This window comes from Meleagris gallopavo, chromosome Z (assembly GCF_905368555.1).
Source record: "Meleagris gallopavo chromosome Z, MGAL_WU_HG_1.1, whole genome shotgun sequence".
Taxonomy (NCBI): Eukaryota; Metazoa; Chordata; class Aves; order Galliformes; family Phasianidae; genus Meleagris; species Meleagris gallopavo.
In genome coordinates, this window is record NC_139435.1 from 74,384,762 (window position 1) to 74,407,086 (window position 22,325).

At 37.0% G+C, this 22,325-nt stretch overlaps 1 long non-coding RNA gene across 1 annotated transcript; it reads right to left on the minus strand.

The window, feature by feature from the left end:
• Window positions 1-8,477: 8,477 nt before the first annotated feature.
• LOC104915366 (uncharacterized) lies at window positions 8,478-16,125 on the minus strand. The gene is made up of 3 exons (XR_004162250.2): window positions 15,980-16,125; window positions 10,230-10,452; window positions 8,478-9,509 (listed from the first exon to the last, which is right to left on the minus strand). It is a non-coding gene; the product is annotated as an uncharacterized LOC104915366 (long non-coding RNA).
• Between the last annotated feature and the right edge of the window lie 6,200 nt (window positions 16,126-22,325).

Below are 22,325 nucleotides of genomic sequence, written 5' to 3' on the forward strand. Positions count from 1 at the left end.
AAGGGTCACAACAACGCCTTAAGATTTGTTTCTCATTAAAAAAAAAACTGGACTACAGCAATGCATGTTAGTACTTTTTCCCCCCAGCTGAGTTTACTTCATGCAGACTCAAAGCCGGTAAGGAGAATTTCACAGCTATTGGATGAGAACTATTCACCTCCTGCTTTGTGTGTTCAGCAGCTCAAGCACCTCTAAAGAAGTATACACATCAAACTTTGAAGGTAAAGTCGCTTCCCTTTTTATACTTCTTGAATTCCCAGTAAATTGACACTCATTCCTAGCAGAATGTACCCTCTCTCCTATTTCCTCGAAGCTCACTAAACATTTATAGCGTGCAGATTTCCAAGTAGTGTTACAGTACAACATTATGTGACATTTTACTTAATGTTGCCAATGTTATTGAAGGCAGTGTTGAAAATGATGCATGCCATTGAAGTTCCTACTTTAGTGACCTTGGTGCTGTACCTCAAGCAGTGACCTTGTTTGCAAAGATACTTTGGATTCTTGCAGCGCAGCAGTGCCCTTTAACAAGACACTTCTGATACAGCATCTCAAAGAGTCTATTTCACTTGATCAGAACTCCCATGGCAAATTTTTCCTTGTCACAGAAAAATTTATTTCTCACCTATAAGGTAAAGTATAGAACTCTCAAAATAAACATGTTGACATAAATATTCATAGTTCTATTTTAAAACTTTTCTTTATTCAAATATTTTCAAACCATAACATCTGGACATTCTAAAGACGAAATTTGGGAATTAGTTCTCCAAATAAAGTTTGATATGAGTTTGAATACAGAAATATTATCTAAGTGCAATAAAACTTGATGTTTCTGTGATTAGTGAAAAGCTACAGTTATCCAGATATTATAGGTGCTTAAAAGGATACAAGCCACATTGAAGGGTGGTTGTGGGAGTCCTTCTTTTGCAGAGAAGGTGCTATTAATTCAGCTTATGGCAAATGGGAACATTCAAAGTATGAACTTCGAATAATGAGCGCCTTATGGAAATGCTAATAGACACTTGAAAATATTGTTAGAGAGCATTTCAATAGCGCAGTAAACCAAAGGAGAAAAGGAAGTATGTTGTTCCTCAGAAGTCAGCAAATACAAAGGGACGCAGATCATTTATTTAAGTCAAACTGTTGATATATGGTTGGCAGTAAATAGACAACACACTGTTAGAGATAAAGAATCTTTGAGATAGTATCATTGTTCTGTTTTAAAAGATAAGGAGAGAGGAAAAAACGGTACAATATATTCATAAACTGGATTTATGATCTGTTTAGATAATTGCAGCAACTGAACTATTAACATCAGTACTCCCTCCACAGGCATACATACAAGATTTATTTTACTTTTAAAATATTTGTTTTCCTCTTTGTAATGTAACATCCTGAACTTCTGCAATCATGCAATTGCATGTTGCTCATGACTGCATTTAGCTGCTTGCCCAATTACTGACTTTTACTGCTGCATTGATTAGGGAAGCAAATTTAGAAAGAGATCACAAGCTTTCACTGATTCAGTTAGTAAGCTGTGACCAAGCACATCATACTAATTACTTACCATACAGAGCAAAGCAGAGGAAAAAAAAAAAAAAATTGCACTAAAAATATTTGGTCAGCCTAACAAGATAGAAACGCAGTATCCAAACAACAATGCCAAACTCAGCTGTTGGTATAAATCCACTCTGGACTTCATCCTGCTTTCTATTTGGTTGGCTGCCTTTCTCCATGCTTATTTCAGGATCTTAATTTCAATGCTGAGATTGACAGGTGTAAGAATTTTAGCAGCTATAAATTAATTCCAATTATGCAAGTGAAGTTCAAGAAACTTTATGTACATTTCAGAGTAAAGGACTTGGAAACATAAGGATGAAAAGGAGATTCAAAGCAGTCAGTATGGATTTGCAATGGGAAAATCATATATAACCTTTTAAAATGAAGTGACTAGTTTAGAGTATGAGGGTAGAATGGATATTATTTACCTTGATTTTGAAAGTATTTTAACACTGTCTCCCATCACAATCTCACTGACAAAATGAGGACTATTCTTGACCAGCACTGTGGGCTTGTCAGAAAACTAGTTGAACTGCTGAGATCAAAAGTTTGCAGTCAGTATGTGATGTCAGCCTGCAGGTGCTGATACTACACCAGTACTGTTTAACCTCTGTTAATGACCTGGAAGACAGAATAGTATATGTTTGCATACAGTCAGCAAGTTTGCAAGAGATAAAATAGTAGGGGGACAGTTTCACAAAGATGGTTGCACTGTCACTCAGAAGAACCTCAAAAAGGTGGTGAAAGGGGCACATAGGAACATTACGAAATTCTACAAAGGAAATTCCACCTTTATTCTCTATTCTGAAGGCCAAGCACCTGAAAAACAGCTTGGCAAGAAAAGACTTGGATGTTCTGGCGGACACCAAATTGATTGTGAGCCAGAGATGTGCCTTTGCTACAAAGAAGGCCAACAGCCACTTGGGCTCAATTAAGAACTCTGCCAGCTGCACAAAGACCTTCCCATCACTCAGAACTCAGAAGTTAGATGAGACACATCTTGGTGCTTGGTCCAGTCCAAGGTGCTCTGATAAAGATATACATGGATGTATTGGAGGGCATCCAGCAAAAGCCCACAAAGATGACAAAGGGCTTTGAGTATTTATCCAATAAGATGTCCTAAGTTGAGGTTGCATTGAGTAGCACATTGATTATACTATCTCCAGAGGTCCCTCGTAGCTTCATTCATACTTTGATTCTCTGAGACATTTAGAAATCATTCACCACTCAGGAATATTTACATGAGCAACTCAGAAAAATTAAAGTAACATTTCATCTATGACATGTTACATTCTGTGCTGTGGTAAGTCCAAAAGAATTGGCCCAGATTGCTTGCAGTTTCTCAAGGAACTGGGTGAGGCATTAAAGAATGACAATCAAAATGTAAGTTATAACTTCTTGATACATATCTTTTTATAGCAGTACAGTATATATATTATATATATATTATATATATATTATATATATATATAATACATTCAGTAACCTCAAGATATAATGAACTGCTACAGAGAACAAGATTTTATGTCACTGTTTTGCTCAAACCCTGGGAGCCACTCAATTCCACCCACTTTCTATCAAGATGCCATTGTGGAAAGAGTAAGTTTTTTGTTACACAGGGGCTATCAATTTGAGACATCTCAAGTGTACAATTAATGAATGTACAGATGTTACGGTACAGCAGAGAGCTTGGCTATGTAGTTGTTACACCAAAGCAGGAAACAGAAATGATATCCCATAACCTGGGCTTATGTGGAAAACTCCAGTGGAGTGAATCTCCAGAAGGGATCCACTGGTAGTCAGCTTTTAAATGGGTCTAGGAGAGGTGCAGCCAGGCTCCATCCCTTCCGGCAGCACAGGTGAATTGCCCTCACCTGTGCTCCCAGGGCTGACTCTTTGCTCACCACAGGTGATTAATCAGAGGTTCAGGTTGTGATTCAGCAGTCCCCATACATCAAGCAATGTATGTGATCATTATATAAACATCTTTTGAAATACCCTTACTTACCGCCTAATACATTCGTTTTATCTAATTCCATGTTATGTTAATATGTGAGAAACAGTATTATCAACTGATAAAATACAAGTCAGATGAAATTACTTCAAAGAAACTCAAAATTTTATTTAAACAGAGACTTTTTTGGCACCAGGGTAAAAAAAAAATATGATAACAAAAACATTTAAAAATCAAAGCCTTATTTCTCCATTAGTTTTCAATTATGAGCTTTCTTGCTTTAGTATGAGAAATATAACTGTTAAAGCACCTTAGAATACATCTATTCTGGCCTGCCTACATCTGCTTTGCTTTAATACCAACATCCAGAATGAAGATATATAACCAAATCTCAGGTACTTTTATAGCTACTGAGGATATAGCATTGATTACAGTTCTGACCTGATTTCAAATTTCTAGTATATGCTACCAATGTTCATCTTTGTTATTGTAACCCTTTCTCTGTTAAGCTTTGGCAGTTAGTTATACACTTGGATATACAGATGCTGCTGCATCAGGACTCTCTGACTACAAAGATTTTTTATATTTCCCTTACTTTTACAATAGCACTTTCATCTTCTTTATTGCGTTTTTTTTTTTTTTCCTTGGGCTAAAATGATATTTCAGTTTTAATTTCATGTTCATTTTATGATTGCTGATCTGATGCTGATGATTCAGAGACAGCTTTTCTAAAAGTTGTTCAAAACATTTTTTGTTTGCAATAGTCTTCACCTTCTCTCATGTTACTTATATATGGTAATGCACTACTGGTTTCATTCAAAATTACAAATACTGTTGTGTAAATTTTCTCTATATCAGAAAATCATAGAGAATGCCTTCGTTGAAAGGCAAAGTACTTCGAAGATTACTCTGTTCCAACTGCCCTCCCGTGGACAGGGTTGCCAGCCACTGGATCAGGCTGCCCAGAACCCATCCAGCCTGGCCTTGAACTCCTCCAGGGATAGAGTATGCATTACTCTATGGCAACAATTCCATATCGAGGAACATACCTAGCTTACAGTGAAATTAGTGGAATATCTTCCTGTACTCTTCTCTTAGACTCCTTCCATAGCAAACCCATAATTAAACTTTCAGAATATTTTAATCATGTGTTCATTACATTATAAAATACGGTAGTAGCATTAGTTTAGGAAACTTTTATATGCAAATGGTTTTATTTCTTGTTCAGTTCTTCTTAAAAATGACAATGGATTACATTAATGGGACAATTCATGTGCATAATGCCAAGCATTTACTTGTTTGTTCAAATGGTTTCTTTGTACACAAAAGAGCCAGGAAGATTAAGTTTATGCAGCTAGTTTTCCCTATTTCCTGAATTGGGAGAAATGCAAATGGGAATTTATTTCTTCTTCAGGGTCTAATAAAAGTTAGCACCTGTCCTTAACAGACTAAACTAAGCAAGTCTGGGAAACAAACATTGAACACTGGCGATCCTTTCTGTACTTTCTGAAAAGGAGTGTTAAATCATGTATTGAGTACTTAAAATATCAGAGACATTAGAACAATGAGAATAGTGAAGAGAAGTAAAGCATCCAAGGGAGTTGCAGAGGCAATTTGTAGAAGTTTGAGCATAAGTATTATAGTAATTATTTTTATATATTGTTTATGTTGATCCCGAAAAGCAAAATCCAATCTCAGTTGCAAGGGAAGTGCATGCTCTGCTTTTGAAGAAAAACAACGGTCTGTCAGAAACTCTTTGCTGCTTAGCTGTCTCCGTTGTACACTCCAGTTACAAATAATGAGGCTGGTGCTGAATATTTTATGAATATTTACATGCTAAAAAATGATGGAAAGAGATTAGAATAGAAGGAACAGACTGCAGCACTTTGTTCTGTAGTTTATAAATTACTTACATACAATTTGTTTTAGTTTTGTTTGAATTATGAAGTGCATTTCTGATTTTGTTCTCAAATACTGTGCATTTCAGAAAACAGTCAAAATCAGCCACAAATGATTGCTCAACCATTTTGCCGTGGTGAATACTTTTTATACAACTGGAAGACAATTAGAACCAATTCTAGCTGTTGAAATGCAAGACAGTGAGAAATGAAACACCCTCAGCTTCCAGTCAAAGCCCAGTGGTTTAAAGTTTCTGGGGGGAATCCCATCACTGTGCACTGTTACTACAGACACGGTCGCAAGGCTACCCCATACGAAATGCCACAAAAGTGAATGAGCCCCCTTATGGTTAATGCCCAGGTAAAGGTCTACGTAAGGACTGATTGGATGAACTCAGTGTCTACTTAGAGTCCTCAGGACTTTTCTGGAGCACGGATGTTTCACAACTGTTAACATTCTCTGGAATTTGAACTGTTCGTTTTGCGTCTCACCTGCTTTCAACTCTTGACCTCTTTAAACCCTTGTGCTGTGTCTAACAGCCTGCCAAAAATCTGACAGCCACACTCTGCTGAGGATGATGGTGGTAAGTACTATGATCACTTCTCAATAGATGTTGCTGATTTTGAATTAGACTGTATTATCAGAAATAGAATCAATTACAATTCCAGTCACTCGCAATTAAAACTTTCAATCAGTGATAAACAAAGGTAATTGCTCATGGTGGAAAATTGATAAGGTTGCATATTAAAGAATAAAAATATACATTCTTAGATATAGAACTTGAATTTTTCTCTGAAATGTGATGGTTTGGTGCACAGTCTTTAAGCATCTGGAAACAGGGATGTGCAAAATCTGGAACACATATTTTGCAATAAAAGTAAATGCAGGAGCATAAAGAAAGTGGAGTTCTCACTAAAAATAATGAAAAATCAGCTACAAATGACCCCATATCCTCTTTCACTTTGGAATAATCCATTTGGGTTTATCGTATGTGCTTAAAAACATTCCTCTTGCTGCTTGATAAACACCTTGAGAATACTTGTGCATATCTGAATCACTTTAAACTTCTCAAGTTCTTTCCTAGTCCTTTAAAGACTTAATGGAAAGAGTTGTTTAGCAAAGCTGGAACTAGGATGTCATCTTTCCTGTTTACAGATTCTTAGAACTGTAAATGGTAACAGCTATGGAAATATGTGCAGACTTGAAATGCTGCCTGACTTTGAAGCTTATGTCTTGCTTATGACAACTATCAATAGTTATGAATCTGCTCTCCATCTTTTCCCTTCTACCAGTGCTCATCTCTTTCCAGTTTAAGATACTTCATTTAGGATGGGTTCCAGCCTTTGTAGTGGTCGTATTCAGTTTGCCTCTTCCTCATCTGTGTTGTCCTCCTCATATCCCTGTGAGAAGATGGCATTCTCACTGCTGATGTGATGTACTATGGGAGCCCATGAAAAACAACCTTTGTTTGCCATTGCTTTGCATACTTCACAGAAGACATCCGGTAGCAGAAAGTGTTGAATGATGTTTACATTGGCTTATTTTAGGTACTGAATTTAGGGTGCTCATCTCCACTATTTATAAAGCTAGCAGAGGGAAAGGAGGATTCCCCCAAAGAGGAATTTGGAGCGCTTAGTATGAACTCATTACTTAAATCACTATCAAAAAATAACATTTCTCTCCCTATATTTCTGATACGGAAAGCCGGTGCAAACCAACCCATTCTGACACATCACACAAAGTTCAAACACTAGCCTATGGTGCAAAAGCTGCCCTTAGCAGTGTGGTGTCTCTACATAGAACAGAGAAGTTCAACATCGCGAGTGCTGGAATCAGAGATGCATTTCTAGCAGCTTTAGCACAACAATGTTAAATAAATACAACATATTGAAGAAAAACTACACTTTTTCCTGTCCTATATAGACATTTATTAGAAATCACCTTGATTGTTTTGAGCAGTGATAAGTACAGTCAGGTTCAAGCTTTGGTAAGCATGTAAGAGGGGATGTCAAATATGTGGACAAAGGGAAACATCAGTGATATCTTGTATTACATCTGTACCTGAGATAGGCAGACACTTCATATTCCACACAACAAAATGCAGAGACAGCACAAAGTACAGAAATACATCTACATCTGGAGTAGATTTAGTAACCTATGTCTCTGTCTTAGAAAGGGAGGGAAGATAAATGTTTGGAATGGCTTAAAGGGGAAGAAGGAGTGAATAAACCCCCCTTGGCATCTCCAGGCCTCTTCACAAACAGAAAGATACTGGACACAATCTTTACACTCTCAGATTCCTTCTGGATCCTTTTAACCCCTGGGAGGTAGACTGCTGCTGAACAAATTCAAAAGAACAAATTTCCACGTGATGAAAAACCTGTAGCATTCTGGACATACACTCAGAAGATGTAACACGAGGATGACTGGGAAGCTGGGATTCCTGAACACAGTGATGTCTGGGTTTACCCTAAGAGTCAGCTAACTGCTCATTCAACAGGACGGATGTTATGCTGGAGTCTTGAGTGTGTCTGTCTTGTGTCAAATGTAATTCAATCACATGCAGGACTTTTAATCTATCTTGTTTTCTTATCCCCTTTGCAACTGCAAATGTGTACAAAAGTTTCTTGCATTTTCATGATCTGACAACCAATCAAGTATTTGCAGTTTTGTAATTCTTTTACTGTAATCTTGAAAAAAAAGCACTGCTCTACAATTGGGATGCTTTCTCTTCAACTATACGTCGGCAAATTTCAGAATTTTATATATGTAAATACATATATATATATTTTTATATATAAATACATACACAAACACTGGTAACAATTTGCTTGCTTCTCTATCTAGATTTTAAAAACGGACTGCATTATGCTAGAGGAATGAGACATGAAAGTATTATCTGTAACTAAAATGCTACGTGGGAATCAAGGTTTTTAAAGATAATTGAGGTTATTACACACTTTTATGTACCTCTGAGAAGCACTAATAAGAAGCCTACAACATTGAGGAAGGGGCATTTGGAAGAAGTTGCTAGGATTTCTGCACATATTCTTCTTTTGTGCACTTTGCTTGTTTTTTTTTTTTTTTTTTTTTTTTTTTGGAGGGAGGGGAAGGGAGAGGGGCTGTAAACACAAAGCCATGGAGAAGATCTAGTAAACCAGATACATTTCTTGATGCTTATTCTAACTGAAATAGAGCTCCAAACCATGTGAGCTTTAGCCAATGCTAATTATCTAATATCTTTTTTGTAATCTCTTAGTGTTTTATATAAACAGACTGCATCTATCTTAGCCCAACCTTCCATAAACTGCTTTAGCTTTAGCCAATACTTCCCTTCTATGAAGATTTATTTTGTCTGTTGACTGACTTTTGATTACTTCCATATTGTTCTGAATCAGCTTGCTGTCCCTAAAGACTTTTCCCACTTTATCTTTGTTTCCTTTGTCTCTTCCTTCTTACATGTAAAAATTGATGACATTTTCAACTGCATCTAAATCCTGTACGTACAGTGGAGTTCACAAAACTGTTTGTTTCCATTTTCTGGTACTTTAGCCCCGTAATTGTATATTATTTTTAGGAAATCTGTTTTGAATAAGCTCCTGAAAAATGATGCAAGTTAGGTAAAATTCTGCATGGAGTAAAAAACATAAAGAGAACCATAGATGGAGAAAAAAATATATGCATTTTTTTCTCTCTAACCTGGACAGTGTTGCTGTGTTCTTAGGTAAGCAGAAGAAATGAAGATGAATCAAAGAACACAGATTTAGCATTTTCTTTTCCAGTAGTGCTGACTTCCTTCCATAAAAAAAGGGTTGGTGTCAGATGAGATTTTGATACAAACATTTACAAGATATTTTTTTTCTCTTTGTTTCTTCATGAATTCCACCTTTGTACTATTCCTGTTAGCAAGGACAGAAAAAGTACTCCCTTTGATTACTGTTCCAAGACTCCTTCTTTTCTCCTCTTCTTGTATATTTTCTTTGCACTTCATAACTTCTGGTATTGCTCATTTTTCAAATGACAGGTCAGTTCAAAGTGTACATTAGTGTTTCAGAAAAGAAACAGTCAAATGAATATCCCTGTCCCACTCCTTTCCCTGTTGTAAAAAGAAAAATATGACAACTTGGATTAATTTTAAACAACCACAAGTTCTTACATTTTGAATTTAGTTTTTTGAGTAGGTCTTTCATCAAAGATTAATTAACCAACTAAGTGTATCAGTCAACTGATAGCTATTTAGGAGCATACAGTAATTGCCTCTTGTCTTTTAATTACAATCCTATGAACATATTGAAAAATTCTTGCATTCACCAGGGCATTGCTGCAGAATTTTTGGCAGCCTTGTTTCTAGGAGCAATAGAAATTCTTATTCTTGTATGAGTAATAGGATTCTGTCATGTTCCATGGATTCTATGATTCTCTGCTCAGATTTGTATCCAAGTCCATTTGAAACAGGAATTTTAAGTGGACTGCATAGCTAAAAAGTCATGTTGCTCAAATTTTTCCTTTACTTTGAAAAATTGGCAACAATTTCTTCTCCACCGTGTAGCAGACAAGTCCAGAAATGCAGAAGTTCTTGGATTTTAGTTTTTTAATAGTTGCTACCTTTTTTCAGAAACATTCCTCTAATACTATCTAGGCCAAATACTGTTTTCATCTTCCAGTAAGGCAAAGGATCAAACTAGTATTTTTATATCAGGGTAGCCAAGGAGAAAGCCCAACATTTTTTCAAGGAGATCAAAATAAATGCAAAACAAGGAAATAAATAAATCCTGAAATATGTATAATGCCTATTAAAATAAAATGCTGACATTACCTTTTCAAAATTTGTTGGTTTTTTTTCTGATGTGATAAGGAATTCCTTATATTTTGATTGTCATTCTGAAGGTCTCCTTTCAAACCAGGGAAACCAATTCCAGTTCCCTGTGAACTGATGGAAATGCTTATATTTTCTTCCAGACTCCTTTCTCTGTTAAGAACCAGTGAAACTCTGGATCCCACTGCCAAGTATCCAGGTCAACCATCAGTTCCTAGATATCCTAGGGAAATCAACATGTATTGCTCATGAATAACATACCTTGAACTTGGCCAGATTTGTTCAGTGCCCTTTAAATTCTGAAAATCCAACAAAAAACTGTGAACAAATGCAAAAACCACATTTTACTGCATTTGGATTTTGTTATTGCAGTTATGGACATCTATAGTACAAAGGCTGGATGATATTAGGTTTTACTTCCTATTACACTACTTGTGCAAAGAGGAAAAAAAACAAGACCAAAAAACACCTACACATCTTAAATAAAGAAGGTATTTTTGTACTCTATCAGGAGCAAGGAAATACTGGAAAAGCTTTGATTTTCTTTGAGTTATCAAACACTTACCTCGTTCTATAAAATAAATTGCAGGATAAAGAATATTGTTTTTTTCCAAATGGATTTGCATTATATTTCTGCTCATTAATGTTTTGAGACTTATTAATGTATCATCTAAAGCTTTAGTTAGAAAGTATGCCAACTTACTTCTGTAAGAGAATTAAAATCATCACAAATTAGCTGATGGACACTAATCAAATTGTCTTGACACCAAGATATCAAGATGCCAAGCACAAAATTATTTATTTAGAGACATTCAGAGCTTATTTCAGGACACTGTATCTTTTTATTTTCAATATATTGCTGCATTAATGTAACCCTAGTACTTGAAACCCATGACCTCTTTTCACTGAAATGCAAAAATGCAAAACCATGCAAGGCACAGTAGGGTTCATGATTTTATTGCACACTGAAACACTGAAAAATGTAGGGTATTCAGAAATCTTCAAGACAGTCACCGCCATTTTTTTTTTTTTCCTTCTTTTTTTTCCTATCACTGATGGGAAAGCTTTATTATAAACCTTTAGCTACTCAAGTCATAGTTTCACATGTGGAAGCAATGAGAACAAGGTGCAGACCATACCATGCCACGTAATGCTGCTCAGAGATGCCTGTGTGAATCAGGATGTCACAAAACCAGGACAAGACTGACCCGTGCTGCTACTCTTACCACTGAGACTGATGACTGAGCAGCACGCCACTGGGATAGATTTCCTGCAGAAGCACTGTTCAGTTAGACATTGGGACTTACTGGAAAATTTTTAAAAGGTTATTACTCATTTTCCCTTCAAAATGTACAGAATTCTGAAAATCAAACTCCTTAGCTCCTCCCTTACCCTGTCCTATGGCATAGAAACTCATAACATTAACACTGGCTGACAAAGATCCTTTCAAATACACTCTGATGAATCTATATGAATACACAAAAGCAGTGTGTATTTAAAAGCAGAACAGAATTCTGTAATAAGCCTGCCTGCTTAAAATATATGAGCTAGTTTCATGGGGACAAAATTATCATAAGCACACAGTAGCTAATTTCCTAAATGCAATAATGTGGTTATTTGCCATAATGGTCACAGGCACTCCATCAGTCCACATTAAAGACTAAGAGGTTAATCATTTTGAGTTTAGAAGAAAAAAAATCTGACAGGCTTGCCTTTAAATAACAGGATTGTAAATGCATTTGGAAAAAAAAAAAATAATTGTAGCCTTATAACCTTTAAAAAGAGTCATTTGTATTAATGTATTTATTTATTAAATCTTTTCCTACCTGTGACCACATATGCTCAGTATGCGTAATTTTATAGATCAGTTATGAACTTCTATAAAGATGTGTGAAATGAAAATATTGACAGTTGAGTTTTCTGGCACAAGTGTGACATTCTTCAAAGTTAAGGTCAAAACATTGACAATCATGGATATTCCACAGCTCCAAAAATAAACAAAAACATCCGAACAAATGTTAGAATTTTCCTGGAGGTTTTAGTATTGCTTTAGCTCAGCCACATTTAAATCATGCCATTTCCCTTGCCAAGCAGGCAAATGGTCTGCAATGACAGTTTGCCTTTCCACTGCTTCTCAGAAAGTTACAGAAAGGACAAAATCATGAAGCAAACAGAAAAATACTTTGGAAAGCTGGAGCACACAGATGTGAATTTAGGAAAGCAAAGTGCAGAATCTGTTTGACAAGTTTTCTCCGGGACTGATAGACATAAAATTGAGCACAGCTGGGAAGTAAGTGCTACAAAAGAGAGAGAAATTGGAAAGCTATAGAACAAGGACAAAAAACTACCTTTTCCAGCTCAAGATCAATAGTGAAAACTTGCAGTAAAAAAAAGCAGGTTAGTACTTCACCCTCTAATACTCTGGTTTGCCTTTCAGCTTAGGGAAAAAAGTTAATCACCAACACACAGCTAGGGTGATGATGAAGTCTGCATTAAGAAAAGGAGCAAGGAATCTTCTGCCACCACCTACCACTGGAAACAGGATATTTTAGACATAAAATTCTCCCTATTGCATGACAGAAGATGTTTCACATGCAGAAAACCTTCTTATTCTATTCTAATATGGTCATTCTACACATTCCCTACGGAAAAGGAGGCCAGCATTCCGTTCATATATACCTGTAAGTAGGAGTGTAAGAACTTTAATCGTAGGGTTATTAATCAGAAAATTTATGTGAGTTAAAAGGCACCTTAAATATCCCATAGTTAAAACCTGCCTGCCATGAGCAAGGTTGCCACACACTGTATCAGGTTGCCCAAAGCCCCATCCGACTTGGCCTTCCATGTTTGCAGGGCTGGGACATCTACAGCTTCCCTGGACAGCCTGTTCCAGTGTCTTACCACCTCATAGTGAAGAATGCTTTCCTTATAGCTAACCTAAATCTACCCTCTTATAGTTTCAGATGGTTACCCTTCATCCTGTCACTACACTCCCTGGCAAAAAGACACCCTACATCTTTCCCGTACGCCTTCTTAAATTACTGGAAGGCCACTATAAATTCTCTCCAGAGTCTTCTCTAGGCTATATAACCCAAGTGTTCTCAGCATTTCTTCTGCAACTGGCATTTGAAATCCCAACCCACATGGAGTCCATGAGATGTTTGGCTTTCAAAGGCAGTAGATTATGCAACCAAATAAACTTTAATGTGAATCATGATCAGTGAAAGAAAGTTTTCCTGGAAAAACATGAGATGGGGCTCATTGAATCAGAAAATTCCTCTCAGTTGCAATGCTCAGTGTGTCCAGAATGTCATCTTTTCCTCCACATCCACATGTCAAAAATTGTATTTTTTTTTTTTTTTTCTTTAATTAAAGTTGTTCAAGACACAGTCAGATGTGCTGTGCTGCAGCTAGGGCTGAGACTTAACATGGAGTCAAGTAAATCTGAACAACAGTTTGTGTGATTTTGAGTGGTAAAACATAGGTCACAGAATAGACAGCTCTTCCTTGCATCTGCTAATTCCTTGATGTACAACTGCATAGACCACACAGGGGAGCAAGGGCCACTCTGTAGGTGGTTTGGGCATGAGAGAACACAGTGTGATTCAAGGTATTTATTTTTTATCTAGTCACCCACTTCACTAATAAGTGAAACATGCCTTATTCAATAAAAAGATCCAAATCTGAAATACAATCTGCCACCTGATGATAGAGGAAGACAGAACATTAGAAGGGCCTCGAAATCTCCCTTTTGTTGCATGAATAGCAAGCTCTAATCAAGGAATGAATTGGTGTAATTCTGCTTTTTTTTTTGCATTCTGGCAGCTGAATTTCACACAGAATTTGATTATAATAAAGCATTCTACTAGGCAAATCAATAAAAAGAGACATTAACCTAAGCTGGAGGAGACGAAAGCAGACGAGATTTTTGAATTAAAAACAAAAAAACAAAACAAAACAAAACAAAAAAAACAAAAACAAAAACAAACAAGGCTGAATTGGGAAAAAGTTTTTTCAAAAATTAAGGCCTTAAATGTTTTGGTGAGTATTTTTTGAGAATTGTCTAGAATCAAAACAGCACCCAGAGGGAAAAAATGAAAAACATTATGCAATCTAAAAATCAGATATGATCTGCTAACCATCTCATACTGAGCTGTAGTTGTTTGCAAAATTTTTGAAGATAGCATTCATCAGGAAGTTATTAATATCTAAAAAAAAAAAACAAACACTAAAATTGTCACAAATTTCAACATCATCATTTTGAAAATGACTAGGCTGATGCTGTTGTTGTACAACAGTACTCAAGTACAACTTCTTTGCTCTAGTCAGTGTATGAGTACCTCTTGATAAGCTGTTTTAAGGATCTCATGGTCCTGCATGGAGTCATAGTAATTGCCAAAAATTGCTGGAATGAAAGGCGAGGATTATTAGAGAAGCCTGAACAGCATAGTCTAAAAATTGATCAAGCAAATGGAAAAAAATGCATAACAGAGAGATGAAAATCAAAATCCTCTGTTTATCCACACCAGCAGATAAAACGTTACCAGCCATTATTGCAAGATCTACTTTGCAAGTTCAGCATAACTCTGACCCAATGAAAGATACGAAATTGTTGAAAATTCTAGATCCTGCTGCAAAAAAGGGCCCTAACTCCCAGACTGACACCCAGCCTTGATGTCAGCTTGGGCCTGGGGTTCTTCATAAGTACTTATAAGAATGCCAAATGGCTGTGGGTTTTGGTTTGGGTGGAACAACAGCCAAATAATTACATAGAAGCCATGGAAGGACAGCTGTTGTATGGAAATAACTTCTAGTTAACAGGTGTAGCTGACAGACTGCAACAACTGGCAAATTATTTCATAGATTTGACTGAGAAGAGAATCTGAGGACAGCTGACAAAAGGAAACAACAGGTGGGTTTTCATTCAGATATACCATTTCAAGAAGCAGATCCTTAACTGCCCTTTGGTACCTCATTAAAGCGTAAGCCAGAAACTGATCCGATTTGATTTCAATGTCAACTTTCAAAAATAAAGAAAACAGGGATACTGTAAGAGAATAATGTAAAAGCTCTATCTCTGAATACTGTGCGCAAGAGGGCAAGTATTTATGACTCCAAAAAACAGCATTTATATTTCTAAATATTTACACAAGTATCTGGGATAACAGCAGAGAAATTTCAAAATCAAAGACAGCTTTTCAAAGTTGGGCTTGCTGATAAGCAAAACAAATACGAGAGAAAAAAAACAAAAAACAATGCTGTCTTCTTTCCACATTCTCCATTCTTTTTTTCACTTCAGTAGCATGCAGGTATAACAGATCACAAGCTTCTGAGACTCACTTTAGGATTTTTAAATCCAGAAGGTACAGAGAGTGAAGGATTCCATTCCATCTGAGACTGACCACAAAAGCTGGAAAAATATAAAACACTAAAGTGCAAGACTGTATTATCTTTGAAGCTCAGGACTACATCATATGACTATTGTCTTATATGAGTGGTTGCCTCTGGTCATGGTGGCTATATACTAGGATTGAAGTCTCGAAAAACAGAACTGACTTCTAAAAAAACATGCATTTGGCTTGCTGATGAGCTTAAAAATGAAGCACTGAGAAAAAAAGAAAAAAGAAGAAGCTAGGAGAAATACTACATGATGAAAAGGAAAGAACAGTCTAAACATTGTGGATTTCACTGCACTTCACTCTGCAAGAGTGTGTAAGAAAGCATTAAACCAATGAAAGAAAAAAACTTACCTCCTCAACCCCTATAACACACAACCCAGAAAAGAAATTTCAGTCAGATTCATCAACTTCAGTAACAGCCACCAAATCCTTCTTGATGATGTATGAAGGGAGAAAGAGGAAACAGACAAGCTAAATATCTGCAGGAAACAGGACAAATGAAAGGAAGTTGAAAAAAAATTCATTTACCTGCACTGCCAAATAGGAACAGATGGTGAGATCCAAGGGGAGATAAAGACTGGAAACCTAGCAATTCATCCTCTAAGCTTTCAAAGACCCAGTACAGCCGAGAAATCTAACAACCCTATAACAGCAACATTAAACAACAATAAAACAATACTTTAAAACAGGTCGGTAAAATAGAGTGAACATGCTTAGCAGAGGGAGTTGAATGCTTTCAACAAGTCCATGAAAGGTTCCTGAAATCAGACTGCAAGGAGTCACCAAGCAGAAAATATTTTAGGGGGAAAATAAAGGCAAATTGTGTGCTACAGTGTATGAAGCAAACCGTTACTGTGCTGAGATTCTGAGCAATCTCAACAAACATTTCAAAAAGCTCAATGGAAAAATAGGATCATTTTGTCATTTTGAATTTCAAGGCACTATATAAATTAGTTTCTGGAACACTACATTTTTAAAATGAACACTCTAATACAGAGCTAAAGACAGTAAAACACAAAGAAATGCTGTTTAACAGCACAATATTTGGCTTCATATAACGTTTTTCAGGCCCAAAGGCTAAATGTTGGCTTCTCCTACTAAATTATCCTGGCCATGGACTACAGATGTCATAAATGAAAGGTCCAGAATTTTGAAGGTCCTCGTATAACTGCTATTTTGCTTAAAGAGCAGGATTTCTCTATCAGTGCTGTACTTCTAAGAGCACATCAGATAATCTGAAAAGCTGCCCTGCAAAGCTCCAAGGGAGCTTAAGAGAAGATTGTACATATGGCTGGAAACTTGACTTGACACAGAACAGCTGTAGCTGCTACATTTTTGCCTCCCTTTTCAATTGCAATTGCACTGCAATCCAAAACAGTTAAGACTGCAGTCCTGGGGCTAAATCTAAGTTCTCCAAACAGGAGAGAGGACAAAGATGGAGACAGAAAAGCTTAGGTCTGTTGCATGAGTCAACAGTTACACTCAAGCCCAGAGAGCATACCAGCAGCCCCTCGGTGAACAGCAGTAGAGTATCATCTGCATACATGGCATGCACTATACAAACAGTACAAAAATAAAAGAGGAATGTTTTTACGAGAGTGCAATATTAGGTTTGACCTCTACATACAAATCTCATGTTAGATCTGCAGTTGCTTTGACTGTAAGATTACTATCATGCTTTAGCACAGAACACATATATTTTACCTAAACATAGAAGACTTCTAATTCATTAAAATGAACTGGAATAATTGAGACATTTAGAAATTGAGAGAATAGTGAGGACAGAAACAAATATTCTGTAGTTCCATAAATTCCATCTCATTGGTGAATCAAGCTAGTTACAAAGTTACAATTAAACATGCACAGAAGGCTTCCATTCTTGCTACAGGAGTGAACATCTATACCTTGTGAGCGTTAACTATTACTTAAAAATGACAAAAGATAAAATAAAAATGTTCCAGATTCTCTGATTCTCAAATGAGATGTCCTTCTCTGTTTTAATTAAGAGGTTGGACAAACTTCAGGCAAATGGCTTCTCCTGACATATCTTTTTATTAGAGGGTCTTGACCCTCCTGTGCACAGGCATCAGGAGGTGTTCAGGGGTAACCTCAGGGTCCTCTTGGCCCAGATGACTTTTCTTTATATATGAAGATCATATTCACAGGTGGCAAAGTTAGGATTTCAGATGCTTTCCATCCAATTATGATACCATGTTAAGTGTCTGAGAAGAACACAAGGCAATTCTTGGTCACTGGACTTAGGGATCCTTTCTTCTTTTCTTTAGAAAACATAGGAACTCCTTCTATTTGGGTGTCCATTTATCTCATGCTGTCCTGCCTTGTCTTATGAATGGTTATAGCGTGACTGACTGTTGTCTGACTGTTGTCTGAGCAAAGAGGCTGTAACTATGTCTTGGACAGAGAATAGATAAGCTTGTCTACTCTAGCAGGCATTGCAAAAGAGTGGATGGAAATTTAACACCTCAGAAACACACTCCTGAGTCCACAGCAACATTAAACATTTATTTAAGAACAGTCCCTTAAGTTTCTATTGAAAATAAATCTGCTAAGCAATCCGAAATCAACATAAATCATCGCGAAAACATTAGGAAAGAAAAATTTGGCTGAAGTTCCGGGGATATTATTAAAGACATTTCCTTGCTAACTATCCTCTTCATTCAGCTGTGGAGAGACTAGATTGATGCCTAAAAATCCACAAGTGAAAAGGTGGAGAGCAGTTTGCTTTCCTGTCCTTCGCCTTCTCTGAAGACACGATTTTCATGTATGCTAATTGCGATCTTTCCTGGGAGGCTATTGTTTGGCAGGATGGAATCAGCAGAAATGCTGTTATACTACTGCTGGCAGCCACTGTCTGTAATTTCCCATTTGTAAGCAGAGACTGAATGACCTGTAACATAAAAGCCCCTGGAATATTCCAGCAGTAGTTGCTTGAGAAAATTGCTGAAAACAGATAGTTTTCTTGAAAGCTCCTTCCATTAACATTTATTTATTTCCTGCTACATTAAAAGCTCATCATAATCTCATGTTTCCAACTCAAACTTCCTTTTCACCATCATTGGAGTCTTTTTTCCCTTCACCCTACAGTACAGGAGAAAACTGCTGCTTTTTTGGAAACCCTCCCTGGAATGTCTTTAGGGAAACTTGCAAAATGCCATGTCAGATAACTTCTTTTTTACCACATTTTCATGGTTCCCTTTAGTTTCATCTGCTCTTTTCTTTTTTTAATTTTTTTTTTTTTTTTTTTTTAATTTTGTATTGGTTTATCTAGCCTGAAGTGAGCAGAAACATTTTCCTTCTGAGGAACAAGACAATAAAGTCATGCAGAATCCAATAGTGGTGATTTACTTACTTTAAAAAGACAAACAATGCAGAAGAAAATGAAGAAAATGGGGAGTTTTGTACTTGTAGAATCCCGGATTTGTAAAAGCACTTAGGCAACAGAGATATAAATAAGCACCAAAGGAGCTTTTAATAGTGCCAAGACATTAGGGTTCAGACCACAAGGTACATATTTTGTAACTTTCTGAAGTCTGCCTATCTGTAGCTTTTCATGCCTCAGTAATCTTAAAAGAAGAGCTCCGACTGCCCTGTGTACACAAGATGAGTAACAGCATCTAATGGACACGGTTTGTTTGTTTTAATTTATCCATGTAAGGAAAGTATCTATCATCACCAGAGCAACCATGCACAAACAAAGAAGGCAGTCAAATACATTTTCACCACTATGAAGTACAGCCCTGTGTGCATACGCACACCATGTATACGCACTCACCCTCTTGGTGTTGTGATGAAAGTCTGTTTCTGAGAGAAAACAGCACGGAAGCTGCACATGTTGGTTATGCGAGTTTTCTGGCACAAAGGGAGGAATCTTTGCTGAGGAAGCTCTCCAACGTGGCCTTTGCCACCGTCTCTTTCCTTTTCCTCAGTCTCTGCTTTAGATTACATTAAAACCCCAGATCTGTAAAAGGCCTGAGGGAGGAATGTGCTCACATTTCCTTCTTCTCAAAATTTAGAATTACAAATTAATCTACAGGAAACAATTGCTTGAGCAATTTAGAAATGTTGTGGGCAAGAGTCCACACGTTTCATTTACAGAAGTGAGGAGGATAAAAAGGGAAGGAGAGAAAGGAGGAGAATCACAGGCTGCTATTGTGTTACTCCATGCCTCGCTGTATTGATAGCATTCATTTCAGCTTCTTAGCAAGGTTAAGCTTGATAATTGAAAATGTTCCTAGCATTACAGTACTAATGGAGCTACATTGTACTTATACACTTGGTTCCAGCACGATGAAATTATCAGCTATTTAACAGCCTTTTTATGGTTTTCTGACTGCAGTGCTTTAATCCATACCATAATCCAAATGCAATGCCTGTCACACTTTTTTTCTCTGAAGAAATGAACAATGTTGAAAAATGAATAGAATTTTGTACTGAAGTCTACAAAACACTTTCTTGTGGGGCAAATACTGTTTTGTCCTTCTTTGCCATTGTATCTGAAGGCTTCTGTCTTTTGTTCTTGTTATATCTGACACCTGTTGAAAATACTTGGCTCATAAATTTGCAACAAAAGATGTCAAATGAAAGATAGAATTACACTGGAAAGAAAACATTTTTTGTCAGTACAACCTAAGCAAAAATACTCTTGATATCTCACACACCACAGCTCTGTGCAGGTTTATTTATTTTGTGTTATGTACTGTGTGAACAGCATAATTTGAGATAGCGAGAAGACTAATGATTTTATGCTAAAGCAGATTTCTCAGAAAACTCCAGACAGTTTAGAAAGCTAATCCATTGCAAAAGAAACCTCCAAGAGGAAATGTAATAGAAGACAGAATGCATAACAGTTGCCGCTTCACTCAGATAAAATAAAACTGTGAAAACAATGAAGTCATTAAAAAAGAAGTATTTGACACACCCCTCCTTTCAGCAACTGGAGTAGATATTCAAAGAGAATTCAAGGGTTAATGGACACCTATTTCCACAGTGCTTTGGAGATTCCTCTTCTATTCAAGTAGCTGGGCTCTCATAACTCTTCTACAAAGAAATTCATGCTGAAATTTCATGGGACTTAGTTTCAGCATTTTTCAAAGCTAACATCCTGATGTTTATATAGATATATAAAAAAAAAACAAGCAAGCGGACATCACAAAAGCAAATTCAACCATTTTCTCTGATGGTTGACTGTATCAGAACAAGTAAAATTAAGTAAAATTAATATTGTATTCTACAAAATCATTGCATTTATGTTTCTGTAGTGTTTGCAGGAAAAACTCGAGTGTAAGGTAAGAATTATATTACATTAAAGACAACATGTCCATGTAAAGGTACTGAATAAAGGAGAAGCAAAAAACCAAAGCCCTAAGCATCTAGGGGAAACAAGCGTATTGGAAAAAAATTTTGGCTGCATCTGCAATTCAAGCAACAGTGAGCTTAAGAAATTAATCACTTCAGCATCCCCTTAACCATGCTTTGCTTTGGTCTTTGTAGTGGTATTGATGTTTGCACCCTCAGTAAGTTTGCAGATGACACCAACTTGAGCAAAAGCATTGATCTGTCTGAGGGTAGAAAGGCCCTACAGAGGAATTTGGATAGGCTGGATATTTGGACTGAGGCCAATTGTATGAGCTTCAACAAACCCAAGCGCTTGGTCCTACTCTTTTGTCACAAGAATTCCATGCGTCACTATAGGGTTGTGGTAAAGTGGCTGAAAAACTGCCTGGAGGAAAATGATCTGGTTAATCAAAAGCCATCTGAACATGAACCCGTAGTGCGTCCAGGTGGTCAAGAAACCCAATGGCGTCCTGCCTTGTATCAGAAATATTGTAGTCAGCATGACTAAGGAGACAATCATTCCCCTTTACTTGGCACTGGTGAGGCCATGCTTCAAGTACTTAATGCGGCTGTGGGCCCCTCATTACAAGAAAGACACTGAAGCCCTGGAGCATATTTCAAAGAAGAGAAACAGAGTGAGAGGTCTGGAGCACAAGTCCAATGAGGAGCAGCTGTGATTCTTCAGTCTGGAGAGGAGAAGGCTAAGAAGAGATCTTATGGTTCTGTACAGCTACCTGAAAGGAGGGTCTGGAGAGGTGAGTGTCAGCCCCCTTTTCCCAGGTAACTACAGGTAGGATGAGAAGGAATGGTCTTGAGTTGTCAAGTTGGTCTTGAGGGGAGGTTCAGGCTGGATATTAGGGAACTTTCTTCTCAGAAAGTTACATTGAACGATTGCCCAGGGAAGCGATGTAGTCACCTCCCTAGAGGTTTACAAGAAAAAAGGTAGATGTGGCACTTAGAGGCATGGTTTAGAGAACATGGTGGAGACAGTTGATCATTGAACTAGATAATCTTTTCCAAACTTAAAAATTCTATGATTCCTCTCAGAGGAAACTGAGTGTGAAGTTTCCACTCCTGGTGCAAATCTAATGATGTTCGGGCTTTAATGTTGACATTCAGTGTCTGAGCAAAAGGCTGGTGCTTCAGACAGCTTTGAACCACATGTGATGATAATATTTGGTCTGTGGAAACCAACTAAATTTAGTCTGAGTGAAAACTATAAACTATGTATGGAATAAATACTAGGAACTCAGCATAATCTACAAGAATCTACTGCTCCTCTCCAGTTGCATCAAACTGCTGCTCATATGAGCATAGCCTCCATCCTTCAAAATATATATGT